General features: G+C 39.6%; 17 non-coding genes across 17 annotated transcripts; 15 read left to right on the forward strand and 2 right to left on the reverse strand.

Moving 5' to 3' along the window:
* Nucleotides 1–578: 578 nt before the first annotated feature.
* TRNAS-CGA (transfer RNA serine (anticodon CGA)) lies at nucleotides 579–660 on the forward strand. The gene has a single exon. It is a non-coding gene; the product is annotated as a tRNA-Ser (tRNA).
* A 1,420-nt stretch (nucleotides 661–2,080) lies between these two features.
* On the forward strand, nucleotides 2,081–2,162 carry TRNAS-UGA (transfer RNA serine (anticodon UGA)). The gene has a single exon. It is a non-coding gene; the product is annotated as a tRNA-Ser (tRNA).
* Nucleotides 2,163–2,907: 745 nt separating this feature from the next.
* Nucleotides 2,908–2,989, forward strand: TRNAS-CGA (transfer RNA serine (anticodon CGA)). The gene has a single exon. It is a non-coding gene; the product is annotated as a tRNA-Ser (tRNA).
* A 1,420-nt stretch (nucleotides 2,990–4,409) lies between these two features.
* On the forward strand, nucleotides 4,410–4,491 carry TRNAS-UGA (transfer RNA serine (anticodon UGA)). Its single transcript has one exon. It is a non-coding gene; the product is annotated as a tRNA-Ser (tRNA).
* Nucleotides 4,492–5,236: 745 nt separating this feature from the next.
* On the forward strand, nucleotides 5,237–5,318 carry TRNAS-CGA (transfer RNA serine (anticodon CGA)). The gene has a single exon. It is a non-coding gene; the product is annotated as a tRNA-Ser (tRNA).
* A 765-nt stretch (nucleotides 5,319–6,083) lies between these two features.
* On the reverse strand, nucleotides 6,084–6,155 carry TRNAD-GUC (transfer RNA aspartic acid (anticodon GUC)). The gene has a single exon. It is a non-coding gene; the product is annotated as a tRNA-Asp (tRNA).
* Nucleotides 6,156–6,747: 592 nt separating this feature from the next.
* On the forward strand, nucleotides 6,748–6,829 carry TRNAS-UGA (transfer RNA serine (anticodon UGA)). Its single transcript has one exon. It is a non-coding gene; the product is annotated as a tRNA-Ser (tRNA).
* A 745-nt stretch (nucleotides 6,830–7,574) lies between these two features.
* On the forward strand, nucleotides 7,575–7,656 carry TRNAS-CGA (transfer RNA serine (anticodon CGA)). Its single transcript has one exon. It is a non-coding gene; the product is annotated as a tRNA-Ser (tRNA).
* A 1,429-nt stretch (nucleotides 7,657–9,085) lies between these two features.
* TRNAS-UGA (transfer RNA serine (anticodon UGA)) lies at nucleotides 9,086–9,167 on the forward strand. The gene has a single exon. It is a non-coding gene; the product is annotated as a tRNA-Ser (tRNA).
* A 745-nt stretch (nucleotides 9,168–9,912) lies between these two features.
* TRNAS-CGA (transfer RNA serine (anticodon CGA)) lies at nucleotides 9,913–9,994 on the forward strand. The gene has a single exon. It is a non-coding gene; the product is annotated as a tRNA-Ser (tRNA).
* Nucleotides 9,995–11,407: 1,413 nt separating this feature from the next.
* TRNAS-UGA (transfer RNA serine (anticodon UGA)) lies at nucleotides 11,408–11,489 on the forward strand. Its single transcript has one exon. It is a non-coding gene; the product is annotated as a tRNA-Ser (tRNA).
* Nucleotides 11,490–12,234: 745 nt separating this feature from the next.
* Nucleotides 12,235–12,316, forward strand: TRNAS-CGA (transfer RNA serine (anticodon CGA)). The gene has a single exon. It is a non-coding gene; the product is annotated as a tRNA-Ser (tRNA).
* Nucleotides 12,317–13,745: 1,429 nt separating this feature from the next.
* Nucleotides 13,746–13,827, forward strand: TRNAS-UGA (transfer RNA serine (anticodon UGA)). The gene has a single exon. It is a non-coding gene; the product is annotated as a tRNA-Ser (tRNA).
* A 745-nt stretch (nucleotides 13,828–14,572) lies between these two features.
* Nucleotides 14,573–14,654, forward strand: TRNAS-CGA (transfer RNA serine (anticodon CGA)). Its single transcript has one exon. It is a non-coding gene; the product is annotated as a tRNA-Ser (tRNA).
* Nucleotides 14,655–15,419: 765 nt separating this feature from the next.
* On the reverse strand, nucleotides 15,420–15,491 carry TRNAD-GUC (transfer RNA aspartic acid (anticodon GUC)). Its single transcript has one exon. It is a non-coding gene; the product is annotated as a tRNA-Asp (tRNA).
* A 592-nt stretch (nucleotides 15,492–16,083) lies between these two features.
* On the forward strand, nucleotides 16,084–16,165 carry TRNAS-UGA (transfer RNA serine (anticodon UGA)). Its single transcript has one exon. It is a non-coding gene; the product is annotated as a tRNA-Ser (tRNA).
* Nucleotides 16,166–16,910: 745 nt separating this feature from the next.
* Nucleotides 16,911–16,992, forward strand: TRNAS-CGA (transfer RNA serine (anticodon CGA)). Its single transcript has one exon. It is a non-coding gene; the product is annotated as a tRNA-Ser (tRNA).
* Nucleotides 16,993–18,100: the final 1,108 nt, after the last annotated feature.

The following is an 18,100-nucleotide window of genomic DNA, read 5'->3' on the forward strand; positions in this document are numbered from 1 at the left end:
GAAGCTCTAGTCAGACCTGTCTCAGTTGCTGAAAATGCTCTACCCCAAACCTCTATCAGCAATCAAAAGTCCATTCCTGCATTCAAGCAAAAGCATATGAACTGTGGCTCCCAAAAGACATTGGAGAATCATCAGTGAAGGCATATATTTTGATAGCCGCATGGTTAAGACGTTGGACTTGAAATCCTCACATTGGTTTAAATCATGTTCACAATGCAGTATTTTACCTTGGAAAAGATTGGGTTTGGCTGGTGAAAGTTTAGTGAAATCAAAGTATAGAAAAAGAAAAATAACATGCAGATTAATTCACTGGTAGTATGCAGTTTCCAACCACAATTTGAAGAGTGAGAAAAAGCTAGTTAACCACATCTCTGTGTGCCCCAGGGTACAAGAGTTTTACCTCCTTCTACTCATTGACCTCAGATCACACCTTTATTTTTCAGTAAGTCTACCAAGATGCCTTTCCCGTGACTGCGTCATGCAATAGAGATTCAGGTGAACTTAGCCCAAAACCTTCTTTCAGACCGCCCTCTAGCATGTACTTTGCAAAAACATCTGATTCGTTGCTGTTCGAGTTGGCTGTGGTGGCCGAGTGGTTAAGGCGTTGGACTCGAAATCCAATGGGGTTTTCCCGCACAGGTTCAAATCCTGTTCACAGCGATGTATTTTATACAGAGAGAGTCAAGTTCTTTCAGAAAAAATTCACAAAAACATTGAGAAATATCCAAAACCAGTCTCTAAAACACTTTATTGCCATCCAAAACATGTTGCAACTAAGAAACTGCTGAATAAGAAGAAACCTACTTCAGACATAGACCTACTTGTGAAGGTGACCTTTAAGGAGCCATTCCCAGCCCGTACAGGGATCAAACCCCCAATTTTGGTTTTATTAACACCACGATTTGACCAACTGAGCTAACCGGCCATGTTTGTAGGATTAACCAATACAGGAAGGACTGGAAACATGCGCAAATGCAACCATTCTGTTTTTGTGGGATGAATTTTTCTCACATGTGGTGATTCTTGGTGGTACAGTGGCGGCAAAAAAAATCTTTACATTTGTGCAGTAAAAAAAAACTTTACGTGTAAAATCCGCATCATGATTTCACTTCTTAAAAGTGCACACAATGAAGGAGATAATCAAAAACTATATAATAGCAAAGCTGGCTTAGTAAAATGTAAATATCAATACTAATTAATTAAAATACTAATTGTAACGAAATATCCACAATAAAACACTTGAACGTTAAGATTTTGTGGTTTCGTTGAAGTTGTAAAGATTTTTTTTGCCGGCACTGTAGATGCCTCTGTAATGAGTGACAATCAAACAATAAAATATAAACAGCTTGTGAATAAAAATATATTGTTGGAAGAATTAAGTTTTCGTTCCAGAGTTCCAGAGTCCAGAGTCCAGAGTAAGAATATAATAAATCTAACCCTGGTCTCCCGCGTGACAGGCGGGGATACTTGCCACTATACTAACGAGGATTGGTTGCGTCTTGTCCTCTGACACCACATGACTAGAAAGTAAACATGAGGTATGTGAGTGATGATGTGAACCACTGTGGGCTCTGCTCATTTTCCATTTTTGCGCTTTCATTTGTGCAAAAAGCCATAACTTTCTTTATTTTTCTGTAGATGTAGCCGCATGAGGGCTTGCTTTCTACAAGACAAGTTGTAGCTTTGAATTACACTAGACATTTTACCATATCATGTACTATCATGTACATATATATATATGTCATTGTGATATATACAAAACCAACCACTAAAGCACTCCAGATAAATCAAAAAACCTTAGCGGAAACCCTTCAGTGCCGTCTTGTCATCCGACCCGTTCGCTCATTCCACTTGAAAAGAAGTATGAAATTAGTTATGTTCCATATGTCCCAAGAGATTGACCTTTTCTTTCCTCCTCAGAAACCTCACATCAGACCTGTCGCTGTCTGTAAGGCAATTTGCTGGTGAGGAAACCCTCCCACAGCTTAGTTAGTAAATGGAAGACCCAACTCACTTTCAAGACCCAGCCCATAAACTGCAGTCCCCGGAATATGTCTAGGAAAATTGCATGACTCTGTCAGCTGTGGTGGCCGAGTGGTTAAGGCGTTGGACTTGAAATCCAATGGGGTTTCCCCGCACAGGTTCAAATCCTGTTCACAGCGTTGGCTTTTGCTGGACAAAAGCACTGGACCTTCCTGAAAAGTTTAAAATAGTATTTACATTAATAAAATGGGCCAAATGATATGAAAATTTGACAGCCATTCACGTTCCAGTCTTTCAATCTAGGGATGTTTCGCAGGACATTGACGATTTCCTTGGTAGCTCTCAGGAAGCTCTAGTCAGACCTGTCTCAGTTGCTGAAAATGCTCTACCCCAAACCTCTATCAGCAATCAAAAGTCCATTCCTGCATTCAAGCAAAAGCATATGAACTGTGGCTCCCAAAAGACATTGGAGAATCATCAGTGAAGGCATATATTTTGATAGCCGCATGGTTAAGACGTTGGACTTGAAATCCTCACATTGGTTTAAATCATGTTCACAATGCAGTATTTTACCTTGGAAAAGATTGGGTTTGGCTGGTGAAAGTTTAGTGAAATCAAAGTATAGAAAAAGAAAAATAACATGCAGATTAATTCACTGGTAGTATGCAGTTTCCAACCACAATTTGAAGAGTGAGAAAAAGCTAGTTAACCACATCTCTGTGTGCCCCAGGGTACAAGAGTTTTACCTCCTTCTACTCATTGACCTCAGATCACACCTTTATTTTTCAGTAAGTCTACCAAGATGCCTTTCCCGTGACTGCGTCATGCAATAGAGATTCAGGTGAACTTAGCCCAAAACCTTCTTTCAGACCGCCCTCTAGCATGTACTTTGCAAAAACATCTGATTCGTTGCTGTTCGAGTTGGCTGTGGTGGCCGAGTGGTTAAGGCGTTGGACTCGAAATCCAATGGGGTTTTCCCGCACAGGTTCAAATCCTGTTCACAGCGATGTATTTTATACAGAGAGAGTCAAGTTCTTTCAGAAAAAATTCACAAAAACATTGAGAAATATCCAAAACCAGTCTCTAAAACACTTTATTGCCATCCAAAACATGTTGCAACTAAGAAACTGCTGAATAAGAAGAAACCTACTTCAGACATAGACCTACTTGTGAAGGTGACCTTTAAGGAGCCATTCCCAGCCCGTACAGGGATCAAACCCCCAATTTTGGTTTTATTAACACCACGATTTGACCAACTGAGCTAACCGGCCATGTTTGTAGGATTAACCAATACAGGAAGGACTGGAAACATGCGCAAATGCAACCATTCTGTTTTTGTGGGATGAATTTTTCTCACATGTGGTGATTCTTGGTGGTACAGTGGCGGCAAAAAAAATCTTTACATTTGTGCAGTAAAAAAAAACTTTACGTGTAAAATCCGCATCATGATTTCACTTCTTAAAAGTGCACACAATGAAGGAGATAATCAAAAACTATATAATAGCAAAGCTGGCTTAGTAAAATGTAAATATCAATACTAATTAATTAAAATACTAATTGTAACGAAATATCCACAATAAAACACTTGAACGTTAAGATTTTGTGGTTTCGTTGAAGTTGTAAAGATTTTTTTTGCCGGCACTGTAGATGCCTCTGTAATGAGTGACAATCAAACAATAAAATATAAACAGCTTGTGAATAAAAATATATTGTTGGAAGAATTAAGTTTTCGTTCCAGAGTTCCAGAGTCCAGAGTCCAGAGTAAGAATATAATAAATCTAACCCTGGTCTCCCGCGTGACAGGCGGGGATACTTGCCACTATACTAACGAGGATTGGTTGCGTCTTGTCCTCTGACACCACATGACTAGAAAGTAAACATGAGGTATGTGAGTGATGATGTGAACCACTGTGGGCTCTGCTCATTTTCCATTTTTGCGCTTTCATTTGTGCAAAAAGCCATAACTTTCTTTATTTTTCTGTAGATGTAGCCGCATGAGGGCTTGCTTTCTACAAGACAAGTTGTAGCTTTGAATTACACTAGACATTTTACCATATCATGTACTATCATGTACATATATATATATGTCATTGTGATATATACAAAACCAACCACTAAAGCACTCCAGATAAATCAAAAAACCTTAGCGGAAACCCTTCAGTGCCGTCTTGTCATCCGACCCGTTCGCTCATTCCACTTGAAAAGAAGTATGAAATTAGTTATGTTCCATATGTCCCAAGAGATTGACCTTTTCTTTCCTCCTCAGAAACCTCACATCAGACCTGTCGCTGTCTGTAAGGCAATTTGCTGGTGAGGAAACCCTCCCACAGCTTAGTTAGTAAATGGAAGACCCAACTCACTTTCAAGACCCAGCCCATAAACTGCAGTCCCCGGAATATGTCTAGGAAAATTGCATGACTCTGTCAGCTGTGGTGGCCGAGTGGTTAAGGCGTTGGACTTGAAATCCAATGGGGTTTCCCCGCACAGGTTCAAATCCTGTTCACAGCGTTGGCTTTTGCTGGACAAAAGCACTGGACCTTCCTGAAAAGTTTAAAATAGTATTTACATTAATAAAATGGGCCAAATGATATGAAAATTTGACAGCCATTCACGTTCCAGTCTTTCAATCTAGGGATGTTTCGCAGGACATTGACGATTTCCTTGGTAGCTCTCAGGAAGCTCTAGTCAGACCTGTCTCAGTTGCTGAAAATGCTCTACCCCAAACCTCTATCAGCAATCAAAAGTCCATTCCTGCATTCAAGCAAAAGCATATGAACTGTGGCTCCCAAAAGACATTGGAGAATCATCAGTGAAGGCATATATTTTGATAGCCGCATGGTTAAGACGTTGGACTTGAAATCCTCACATTGGTTTAAATCATGTTCACAATGCAGTATTTTACCTTGGAAAAGATTGGGTTTGGCTGGTGAAAGTTTAGTGAAATCAAAGTATAGAAAAAGAAAAATAACATGCAGATTAATTCACTGGTAGTATGCAGTTTCCAACCACAATTTGAAGAGTGAGAAAAAGCTAGTTAACCACATCTCTGTGTGCCCCAGGGTACAAGAGTTTTACCTCCTTCTACTCATTGACCTCAGATCACACCTTTATTTTTCAGTAAGTCTACCAAGATGCCTTTCCCGTGACTGCGTCATGCAATAGAGATTCAGGTGAACTTAGCCCAAAACCTTCTTTCAGACCGCCCTCTAGCATGTACTTTGCAAAAACATCTGATTCATTGCTGTTCGAGTTGGCTGTGATGGCCGAGTGGTTAAGGCGTTGGACTCGAAATCCAATGGGGTTTTCCCGCACAGGTTCAAATCCTGTTCACAGCGATGTATTTTATACAGAGACAGTCAAGTTCTTTCAGAAAAAATTCACAAAAACATTGAGAAATATCCAAAACCAGTCTCTAAAACACTTTATTGCCATCCAAAACATGTTGCAACTAAGAAACTGCTGAATAAGAAGAAACCTACTTCAGACATAGACCTACTTGTGAAGGTGACCTTTAAGGAGCCATTCCCAGCCCGTACAGGGATCAAACCCCCAATTTTGGTTTTATTAACACCACGATTTGACCAACTGAGCTAACCGGCCATGTTTGTAGGATTAACCAATACAGGAAGGACTGGAAACATGCGCAAACGCAACCATTCTGTTTTTGTGGGATGAATTTTTCCCACATGTGGTGATTCTTGGTGGTACAGTGGCGGCAAAAAAAATCTTTACATTTGTGCAGTAAAAAAAAACTTTACGTGTAAAATCCGCATCATGATTTCACTTCTTAAAAGTGCACACAATGAAGGAGATAATCAAAAACTATATAATAGCAAAGCTGGCTTAGTAAAATGTAAATATCAATACTAATTAATTAAAATACTAATTGTAACGAAATATCCACAATAAAACACTTGAACGTTAAGATTTTGTGGTTTCGTTGAAGTTGTAAAGATTTTTTTTGCCGGCACTGTAGATGCCTCTGTAATGAGTGACAATCAAACAATAAAATATAAACAGCTTGTGAATAAAAATATATTGTTGGAAGAATTAAGTTTTCGTTCCAGAGTTCCAGAGTCCAGAGTAAGAATATAATAAATCTCCCCGTCAGGGAATCGAACCCTGGTGTCCCGCGTGACAGGCGGGGATACTTGCCACTATACTAACGAGGATTGGTTGCGTCTTGTCCTCTGACACCACATGACTAGAAAGTAAACATGAGGTATGTGAGTGATGATGTGAACCACTGTGGGCTCTGCTCATTTTCCATTTTTGCGCTTTCATTTGTGCAAAAAGCCATAACTTTCTTTATTTTTCTGTAGATGTAGCCGCATGAGGGCTTGCTTTCTACAAGACAAGTTGTAGCTTTGAATTACACTAGCCATTTTACCATATCATGTACTATCATGTACATATATATATATGTCATTGTGATATATACAAAACCAACCACTAAAGCACTCCAGATAAATCAAAAAACCTTAGCGGAAACCCTTCAGTGCCGTCTTGTCATCCGACCCGTTCGCTCATTCCACTTGAAAAGAAGTATGAAATTAGTTATGTTCCATATGTCCCAAGAGATTGACCTTTTCTTTCCTCCTCAGAAACCTCACATCAGACCTGTCGCTGTCTGTAAGGCAATTTGCTGGTGAGGAAACCCTCCCACAGCTTAGTTAGTAAATGGAAGACCCAACTCACTTTCAAGACCCAGCCCATAAACTGCAGTCCCCGGAATATGTCTAGGAAAATTGCATGACTCTGTCAGCTGTGGTGGCCGAGTGGTTAAGGTGTTGGACTTGAAATCCAATGGGGTTTCCCCGCACAGGTTCAAATCCTGTGCACAGCATTGGCTTTTGCTGGACAAAAGCACTGGACCTTCCTGAAAAGTTTAAAATAGTATTTACATTAATAAAATGGGCCAAATGATATGAAAATTTGACAGCCATTCACGTTCCAGTCTTTCAATCTAGGGATGTTTCGCAGGACATTGACGATTTCCTTGGTAGCTCTCAGGAAGCTCTAGTCAGACCTGTCTCAGTTGCTGAAAATTCTCTACCCCAAACCTCTATCAGCAATCAAAAGTCCATTCCTGCATTCAAGCAAAAGCATATGAACTGTGGCTCCCAAAAGACATTGGAGAATCATCAGTGAAGGCATATATTTTGATAGCCGCATGGTTAAGACGTTGGACTTGAAATCCTCACATTGGTTTAAATCATGTTCACAATGCAGTATTTTACCTTGGAAAAGATTGGGTTTGGCTGGTGAAAGTTTAGTGAAATCAAAGTATAGAAAAAGAAAAATAACATGCAGATTAATTCACTGGTAGTATGCAGTTTCCAACCACAATTTGAAGAGTGAGAAAAAGCTATTTAACCACATCTCTGTGTGCCCCAGGGTACAAGAGTTTTACCTCCTTCTACTCATTGACCTCAGATCACACCTTTATTTTTCAGTAAGTTTACCAAGATGCCTTTCCCGTGACTGCGTCATGCAATTGAGATTCAGGTGAACTTAGCCCAAAACCTTCTTTCAGACCGCCCTCTAGCATGTACTTTGCAAAAACATCTGATTCGTTGCTGTTCGAGTTGGCTGTGATGGCCGAGTGGTTAAGGCGTTGGACTCGAAATCCAATGGGGTTTTCCCGCACAGGTTCAAATCCTGTTCACAGCGATGTATTTTATACAGAGAGAGTCAAGTTCTTTCAGAAAAAATTCACAAAAACATTGAGAAATATCCAAAACCAGTCTCTAAAACACTTTATTGCCATCCAAAACATGTTGCAACTAAGAAACTGCTGAATAAGAAGAAACCTACTTCAGACATAGACCTACTTGTGAAGGTGACCTTTAAGGAGCCATTCCCAGCCCGTACAGGGATCAAACCCCTAATTTTGGTTTTATTAACACCACGATTTGACCAACTGAGCTAACCGGCAATGTTTGTAGGATTAACCAATACAGGAAGGACTGGAAACATGCGCAAATGCAACCATTCTGTTTTTGTGGGATGAATTTTTCCCACATGTGGTGATTCTTGGTGGTACAGTGGCGGCAAAAAAAATCTTTACATTTGTGCAGTAAAAAAAAACTTTACGTGTAAAATCCGCATCATGATTTCACTTCTTAAAAGTGCACACAATGAAGGAGATAATCAAAAACTATATAATAGCAAAGCTGGCTTAGTAAAATGTAAATATCAATACTAATTAATTAAAATACTAATTGTAACGAAATATCCACAATAAAACACTTGAACGTTAAGATTTTGTGGTTTCGTTGAAGTTGTAAAGATTTTTTTTGCCGGCACTGTAGATGCCTCTGTAATGAGTGACAATCAAACAATAAAATATAAACAGCTTGTGAATAAAAATATATTGTTGGAAGAATTAAGTTTTCGTTCCAGAGTTCCAGAGTCCAGAGTAAGAATATAATAAATCTCCCCGTCAGGGAATCGAACCCTGGTCTCCCGCGTGACAGGCGGGGATACTTGCCACTATTCTAACGAGGATTGGTTGCGTCTTGTCCTCTGACACCACATGACTAGAAAGTAAACATGAGGTATGTGAGTGATGATGTGAACCACTGTGGGCTCTGCTCATTTTCCATTTTTGCGCTTTCATTTGTGCAAAAAGCCATAACTTTCTTTATTTTTCTGTAGATGTAGCCGCATGAGGGCTTGCTTTCTACAAGACAAGTTGTAGCTTTGAATTACACTAGCCATTTTACCATATCATGTACTATCATGTACATATATATATATGTCATTGTGATATATACAAAACCAACCACTAAAGCACTCCAGATAAATCAAAAAACCTTAGCGGAAACCCTTCAGTGCCGTCTTGTCATCCGACCCGTTCGCTCATTCCACTTGAAAAGAAGTATGAAATTAGTTATGTTCCATATGTCCCAAGAGATTGACCTTTTCTTTCCTCCTCAGAATCCTCACATCAGACCTGTCGCTGTCTGTAAGGCAATTTGCTGGTGAGGAAACCCTCCCACAGCTTAGTTAGTAAATGGAAGACCCAACTCACTTTCAAGACCCAGCCCATAAACTGCAGTCCCCGGAATATGTCTAGGAAAATTGCATGACTCTGTCAGCTGTGGTGGCCGAGTGGTTAAGGCGTTGGACTTGAAATCCAATGGGGTTTCCCCGCGCAGGTTCAAATCCTGTTCACAGCGTTGGCTTTTGCTGGACAAAAGCACTGGACCTTCCTGAAAAGTTTAAAATAGTATTTACATTAATAAAATGGGCCAAATGATATGAAAATTTGACAGCCATTCACGTTCCAGTCTTTCAATCTAGGGATGTTTCGCAGGACATTGACGATTTCCTTGGTAGCTCTCAGGAAGCTCTAGTCAGACCTGTCTCAGTTGCTGAAAATGCTCTACCCCAAACCTCTATCAGCAATCAAAAGTCCATTCCTGCATTCAAGCAAAAGCATATGAACTGTGGCTCCCAAAAGACATTGGAGAATCATCAGTGAAGGCATATATTTTGATAGCCGCATGGTTAAGACGTTGGACTTGAAATCCTCACATTGGTTTAAATCATGTTCACAATGCAGTATTTTACCTTGGAAAAGATTGGGTTTGGCTGGTGAAAGTTTAGTGAAATCAAAGTATAGAAAAAGAAAAATAACATGCAGATTAATTCACTGGTAGTATGCAGTTTCCAACCACAATTTGAAGAGTGAGAAAAAGCTAGTTAACCACATCTCTATGTGCCCCAGGGTACAAGAGTTTTACCTCCTTCTACTCATTGACCTCAGATCACACCTTTATTTTTCAGTAAGTCTACCAAGATGCCTTTCCCGTGACTGCGTCATGCAATAGAGATTCAGGTGAACTTAGCCCAAAACCTTCTTTCAGACCGCCCTCTAGCATGTACTTTGCAAAAACATCTGATTCGTTGCTGTTCGAGTTGGCTGTGATGGCCGAGTGGTTAAGGCGTTGGACTCGAAATCCAATGGGGTTTTCCCGCACAGGTTCAAATCCTGTTCACAGCGATGTATTTTATACAGAGAGAGTCAAGTTCTTTCAGAAAAAATTCACAAAAACATTGAGAAATATCCAAAACCAGTCTCTAAAACACTTTATTGCCATCCAAAACATGTTGCAACTAAGAAACTGCTGAATAAGAAGAAACCTACTTCAGACATAGACCTACTTGTGAAGGTGACCTTTAAGGAGCCATTCCCAGCCCGTACAGGGATCAAACCCCCAATTTTGGTTTTATTAACACCACAATTTGACCAACTGAGCTAACCGGCCATGTTTGTAGGATTAACCAATACAGGAAGGACTGGAAACATGCGCAAATGCAACCATTCTGTTTTTGTGGGATGAATCTTTCCCACATGTGGTGATTCTTGGTGGTACAGTGGCGGCAAAAAAAATCTTTACATTTGTGCAGTAAAAAAAAACTTTACGTGTAAAATCCGCATCATGATTTCACTTCTTAAAAGTGCACACAATGAAGGAGATAATCAAAAACTATATAATAGCAAAGCTGGCTTAGTAAAATGTAAATATCAATACTAATTAATTAAAATACTAATTGTAACGAAATATCCACAATAAAACACTTGAACGTTAAGATTTTGTGGTTTCGTTGAAGTTGTAAAGATTTTTTTTGCCGGCACTGTAGATGCCTCTGTAATGAGTGACAATCAAACAATAAAATATAAACAGCTTGTGAATAAAAATATATTGTTGGAAGAATTAAGTTTTCGTTCCAGAGTTCCAGAGTCCAGAGTAAGAATATAATAAATCTAACCCTGGTCTCCCGCGTGACAGGCGGGGATACTTGCCACTATACTAACGAGGATTGGTTGCGTCTTGTCCTCTGACACCACATGACTAGAAAGTAAACATGAGGTATGTGAGTGATGATGTGAACCACTGTGGGCTCTGCTCATTTTCCATTTTTGCGCTTTCATTTGTGCAAAAAGCCATAACTTTCTTTATTTTTCTGTAGATGTAGCCGCATGAGGGCTTGCTTTCTACAAGACAAGTTGTAGCTTTGAATTACACTAGCCATTTTACCATATCATGTACTATCATGTACATATATATATATGTCATTGTGATATATACAAAACCAACCACTAAAGCACTCCAGATAAATCAAAAAACCTTAGCGGAAACCCTTCAGTGCCGTCTTGTCATCCGACCCGTTCGCTCATTCCACTTGAAAAGAAGTATGAAATTAATTATGTTCCATATGTCCCAAGAGATTGACCTTTTCTTTCCTCCTCAGAAACCTCACATCAGACCTGTCGCTGTCTGTAAGGCAATTTGCTGGTGAGGAAACCCTCCCACAGCTTAGTTAGTAAATGGAAGACCCAACTCACTTTCAAGACCCAGCCCATAAACTGCAGTCCCCGGAATATGTCTAGGAAAATTGCATGACTCTGTCAGCTGTGGTGGCCGAGTGGTTAAGGCGTTGGACTTGAAATCCAATGGGGTTTCCCCGCACAGGTTCAAATCCTGTTCACAGCGTTGGCTTTTGCTGGACAAAAGCACTGGACCTTCCTGAAAAGTTTAAAATAGTATTTACATTAATAAAATGGGCCAAATGATATGAAAATTTGACAGCCATTCACGTTCCAGTCTTTCAATCTAGGGATGTTTCGCAGGACATTGACGATTTCCTTGGTAGCTCTCAGGAAGCTCTAGTCAGACCTGTCTCAGTTGCTGAAAATGCTCTACCCCAAACCTCTATCAGCAATCAAAAGTCCATTCCTGCATTCAAGCAAAAGCATATGAACTGTGGCTCCCAAAAGACATTGGAGAATCATCAGTGAAGGCATATATTTTGATAGCCGCATGGTTAAGACGTTGGACTTGAAATCCTCACATTGGTTTAAATCATGTTCACAATGCAGTATTTTACCTTGGAAAAGATTGGGTTTGGCTGGTGAAAGTTTAGTGAAATCAAAGTATAGAAAAAGAAAAATAACATGCAGATTAATTCACTGGTAGTATGCAGTTTCCAACCACAATTTGAAGAGTGAGAAAAAGCTAGTTAACCACATCTCTGTGTGCCCCAGGGTACAAGAGTTTTACCTCCTTCTACTCATTGACCTCAGATCACACCTTTATTTTTCAGTAAGTCTACCAAGATGCCTTTCCCGTGACTGCGTCATGCAATAGAGATTCAGGTGAACTTAGCCCAAAACCTTCTTTCAGACCGCCCTCTAGCATGTACTTTGCAAAAACATCTGATTCGTTGCTGTTCGAGTTGGCTGTGATGGCCGAGTGGTTAAGGCGTTGGACTCGAAATCCAATGGGGTTTTCCCGCACAGATTCAAATCCTGTTCACAGCGATGTATTTTATACAGAGAGAGTCAAGTTCTTTCAGAAAAAATTCACAAAAACATTGAGAAATATCCAAAACCAGTCTCTAAAACACTTTATTGCCATCCAAAACATGTTGCAACTAAGAAACTGCTGAATAAGAAGAAACCTACTTCAGACATAGACCTACTTGTGAAGGTGACCTTTAAGGAGCCATTCCCAGCCCGTACAGGGATCAAACCCCCAATTTTGGTTTTATTAACACCACGATTTGACCAACTGAGCTAACCGGCCATGTTTGTAGGATTAACCAATACAGGAAGGACTGGAAACATGCGCAAATGCAACCATTCTGTTTTTGTGGGATGAATTTTTCCCACATGTGGTGATTCTTGGTGGTACAGTGGCGGCAAAAAAAATCTTTACATTTGTGCAGTAAAAAAAAACTTTACGTGTAAAATCCGCATCATGATTTCACTTCTTAAAAGTGCACACAATGAAGGAGATAATCAAAAACTATATAATAGCAAAGCTGGCTTAGTAAAATGTAAATATCAATACTAATTAATTAAAATACTAATTGTAACGAAATATCCACAATAAAACATTTGAACGTTAAGATTTTGTGGTTTCGTTGAAGTTGTAAAGATTTTTTTTGCCGGCACTGTAGATGCCTCTGTAATGAGTGACAATCAAACAATAAAATATAAACAGCTTGTGAATAAAAATATATTGTTGGAAGAATTAAGTTTTCGTTCCAGAGTTCCAGAGTCCAGAGTAAGAATATAATAAATCTCCCCGTCAGGGAATCGAAACCTGGTCTCTCGCGTGACAGGCGGGGATACTTGCCACTATACTAACGAGGATTGGTTGCATCTTGTCCTCTGACACCACATGACTAGAAAGTAAACATGAGGTATGTGAGTGATGATGTGAACCACTGTGGGCTCTGCTCATTTTCCATTTTTGCGCTTTCATTTGTGCAAAAAGCCATAACTTTCTTTATTTTTCTGTAGATGTAGCCGCATGAGGGCTTGCTTTCTACAAGACATGTTGTAGCTTTGAATTACACTAGCCATTTTACCATATCATGTACTATCATGTACATATATATATATGTCATTGTGATATATACAAAACCAACCACTAAAGCACTCCAGATAAATCAAAAAACCTTAGCGGAAACCCTTCAGTGCCGTCTTGTCATCCGACCCGTTCGCTCATTCCACTTGAAAAGAAGTATGAAATTAGTTATGTTCCATATGTCCCAAGAGATTGACCTTTTCTTTCCTCCTCAGAAACCTCACATCAGACCTGTCGCTGTCTGTAAGGCAATTTGCTGGTGAGGAAACCCTCCCACAGCTTAGTTAGTAAATGGAAGACCCAACTCACTTTCAAGACCCAGCCCATAAACTGCAGTCCCCGGAATATGTCTAGGAAAATTGCATGACTCTGTCAGCTGTGGTGGCCGAGTGGTTAAGGCGTTGGACTTGAAATCCAATGGGGTTTCCCCGCACAGGTTCAAATCCTGTTCACAGCGTTGGCTTTTGCTGGACAAAAGCACTGGACCTTCCTGAAAAGTTTAAAATAGTATTTACATTAATAAAATGGGCCAAATGATATGAAAATTTGACAGCCATTCACGTTCCAGTCTTTCAATCTAGGGATGTTTCGCAGGACATTGACGATTTCCTTGGTAGCTCTCAGGAAGCTCTAGTCAGACCTGTCTCAGTTGCTGAAAATGCTCTACCCCAAACCTCTATCAGCAATCAAAAGTCCATTCCTGCATTCAAGCAAAAGCATATGAACTGTGGCTCCTAAAAGACATTGGAGAATCATCAGTGAAGGCATATATTTTGATAGCCGCATGGTTAAGACGTTGGACTTGAAATCCTCACATTGGTTTAAATCATGTTCACAATGCAGTATTTTACCTTGGAAAAGATTGGGTTTGGGTGGTGAAAGTTTAGTGAAATCAAAGTATAGAAAAAGAAAAATAACATGCAGATTAATTCACTGGTAGTATGCAGTTTCCAACCACAATTTGAAGAGTGAGAAAAAGCTAGTTAACCACATCTCTGTGTGCCCCAGGGTACAAGAGTTTTACCTCCTTCTACTCATTGACCTCAGATCACACCTTTATTTTTCAGTAAGTCTACCAAGATGCCTTTCCCGTGACTGCGTCATGCAATAGAGATTCAGGTGAACTTAGCCCAAAACCTTCTTTCAGACCGCCCTCTAGCATGTACTTTGCAAAAACATCTGATTCGTTGCTGTTCGAGTTGGCTGTGATGGCCGAGTGGTTAAGGCGTTGGACTCGAAATCCAATGGGGTTTTCCCGCACAGGTTCAAATCCTGTTCACAGCGATGTATTTTATACAGAGAGAGTCAAGTTCTTTCAGAAAAAATTCACAAAAACATTGAGAAATATCCAAAACCAGTCTCTAAAACACTTTATTGCCATCCAAAACATGTTGCAACTAAGAAACTGCTGAATAAGAAGAAACCTACTTCAGACATAGACCTACTTGTGAAGGTGACCTTTAAGGAGCCATTCCCAGCCCGTACAGGGATCAAACCCCCAATTTTGGTTTTATTAACACCACGATTTGACCAACTGAGCTAACCGGCCATGTTTGTAGGATTAACCAATACAGGAAGGACTGGAAACATGCGCAAATGCAACCATTCTGTTTTTGTGGGATGAATTTTTCCCACATGTGGTGATTCTTGGTGGTACAGTGGCGGCAAAAAAAATCTTTACATTTGTGCAGTAAAAAAAAACTTTACGTGTAAAATCCGCATCATGATTTCACTTCTTAAAAGTGCACACAATGAAGGAGATAATCAAAAACTATATAATAGCAAAGCTGGCTTAGTAAAATGTAAATATCAATACTAATTAATTAAAATACTAATTGTAACGAAATATCCACAATAAAACATTTGAACGTTAAGATTTTGTGGTTTCGTTGAAGTTGTAAAGATTTTTTTTGCCGGCACTGTAGATGCCTCTGTAATGAGTGACAATCAAACAATAAAATATAAACAGCTTGTGAATAAAAATATATTGTTGGAAGAATTAAGTTTTCGTTCCAGAGTTCCAGAGTCCAGAGTAAGAATATAATAAATCTCCCCGTCAGGGAATCGAACCCTGGTCTCCCGCGTGACAGGCGGGGATACTTGCCACTATACTAACGAGGATTGGTTGCATCTTGTCCTCTGACACCACATGACTAGAAAGTAAACATGAGGTATGTGAGTGATGATGTGAACCACTGTGGGCTCTGCTCATTTTCCATTTTTGCGCTTTCATTTGTGCAAAAAGCCATAACTTTCTTTATTTTTCTGTAGATGTAGCCGCATGAGGGCTTGCTTTCTACAAGACAAGTTGTAGCTTTGAATTACACTAGCCATTTTACCATATCATGTACTATCATGTACATATATATATATGTCATTGTGATATATACAAAACCAACCACTAAAGCACTCCAGATAAATCAAAAAACCTTAGCGGAAACCCTTCAGTGCCGTCTTGTCATCCGACCCGATCGCTCATTCCACTTGAAAAGAAGTATGAAATTAGTTATGTTCCATATGTCCAAGGAGATTGACCTTTTCTTTCCTCCTCAGAAACCTCACATGAGACCTGTCGCTGTCTGTAAGGCAATTTGCTGGTGAGGAAACCCTCCCACAGCTTAGTTAGTAAATGGAAGACCCAACTCACTTTCAAGACCCAGCCCATAAACTGCAGTCCCCGGAATATGTCTAGGAAAATTGCATGACTCTGTCAGCTGTGGTGGCCGAGTGGTTAAGGCGTTGGACTTGAAATCCAATGGGGTTTCCCCGCACAGGTTCAAATCCTGTTCACAGCGTTGGCTTTTGCTGGACAAAAGCACTGGACCTTCCTGAAAAGTTTAAAATAGTATTTACATTAATAAAATGGGCCAAATGATATGAAAATTTGACAGCCATTCACGTTCCAGTCTTTCAATCTAGGGATGTTTCGCAGGACTTTGACGATTTACTTGGTATCTCTCAGGAAGCTCTAGTCAGACCTGTCTCAGTTGCTGAAAATGCTCTACCCCAAACCTCTATCAGCAATCAAAAGTCCATTCCTGCATTCAAGCAAAAGCATATGAACTGTGGCTCCCAAAAGACATTGGAGAATCATCAGTGAAGGCATATATTTTGATAGCCGCATGGTTAAGACGTTGGACTTGAAATCCTCACATTGGTTTAAATCATGTTCACAATGCAGTATTTTACCTTGGAAAAGATTGGGTTTGGCTGGTGAAAGTTTAGTGAAATCAAAGTATAGAAAAAGAAAAATAACATGCAGATTAATTCACTGGTAGTATGCAGTTTCCAACCACAATTTGAAGAGTGAGAAAAAGCTAGTTAACCACATCTCTGTGTGCCCCAGGGTACAAGAGTTTTACCTCCTTCTACTCATTGACCTCAGATCACACCTTTATTTTTCAGTAAGTCTACCAAGATGCCTTTCCCGTGACTGCGTCATGCAATAGAGATTCAGGTGAACTTAGCCCAAAACCTTCTTTCAGACCACCCTCTAGCATGTACTTTGCAAAAACATCTGATTCGTTGCTGTTCGAGTTGGCTGTGATGGCCGAGTGGTTAAGGCGTTGGACTCGAAATCCAATGGGGTTTTCCCGCACAGGTTCAAATCCTGTTCACAGCGATGTATTTTATACAGAGAGAGTCAAGTTCTTTCAGAAAAAATTCACAAAAACATTGAGAAATATCCAAAACCAGTCTCTAAAACACTTTATTGCCATCCAAAACATGTTGCAACTAAGAAACTGCTGAATAAGAAGAAACCTACTTCAGACATAGACCTACTTGTGAAGGTGACCTTTAAGGAGCCATTCCCAGCCCGTACAGGGATCAAACCCCCAATTTTGGTTTTATTAACACCACGATTTGACCAACTGAGCTAACCGGCCATGTTTGTAGGATTAACCAATACAGGAAGGACTGGAAACATGCGCAAATGCAACCATTCTGTTTTTGTGGGATGAATTTTTCCCACATGTGGTGATTCTTGGTGGTACAGTGGCGGCAAAAAAAATCTTTACATTTGTGCAGTAAAAAAAAACTTTACGTGTAAAATCCGCATCATGATTTCACTTCTTAAAAGTGCACACAATGAAGGAGATAATCAAAAACTATATAATAGCAAAGCTGGCTTAGTAAAATGTAAATATCAATACTAATTAATTAAAATACTAATTGTAACGAAATATCCACAATAAAACACTTGAACGTTAAGATTTTGTGGTTTCGTTGAAGTTGTAAAGATTTTTTTTGCCGGCACTGTAGATGCCTCTGTAATGAGTGACAATCAAACAATAAAATATAAACAGCTTGTGAATAAAAATATATTGTTGGAAGAATTAAGTTTTCGTTCCAGAGTTCCAGAGTCCAGAGTAAGAATATAATAAATCTCCCCGTCAGGGAATCGAACCCTGGTCTCCCGCGTGACAGGCGGGGATACTTGCCACTATTCTAACGAGGATTGGTTGCGTCTTGTTCTCTGACACCACATGACTAGAAAGTAAACATGAGGTATGTGAGTGATGATGTGAACCACTGTGGGCTCTGCTCATTTTCCATTTTTGCGCTTTCATTTGTGCAAAAAGCCATAACTTTCTTTATTTTTCTGTAGATGTAGCCGCATGAGGGCTTGCTTTCTACAAGACATGTTGTAGCTTTGAATTACACTAGCCATTTTACCATATCATGTACTATCATGTACATATATATATATGTCATTGTGATATATACAA

This window comes from Phyllobates terribilis, unplaced genomic scaffold, assembly GCF_046119375.1.
Source record: "Phyllobates terribilis strain yellow unplaced genomic scaffold, ASM4611937v1 Scaffold_11__3_contigs__length_659146591, whole genome shotgun sequence".
NCBI lineage: Eukaryota > Metazoa > Chordata > Amphibia > Anura > Dendrobatidae > Phyllobates > Phyllobates terribilis.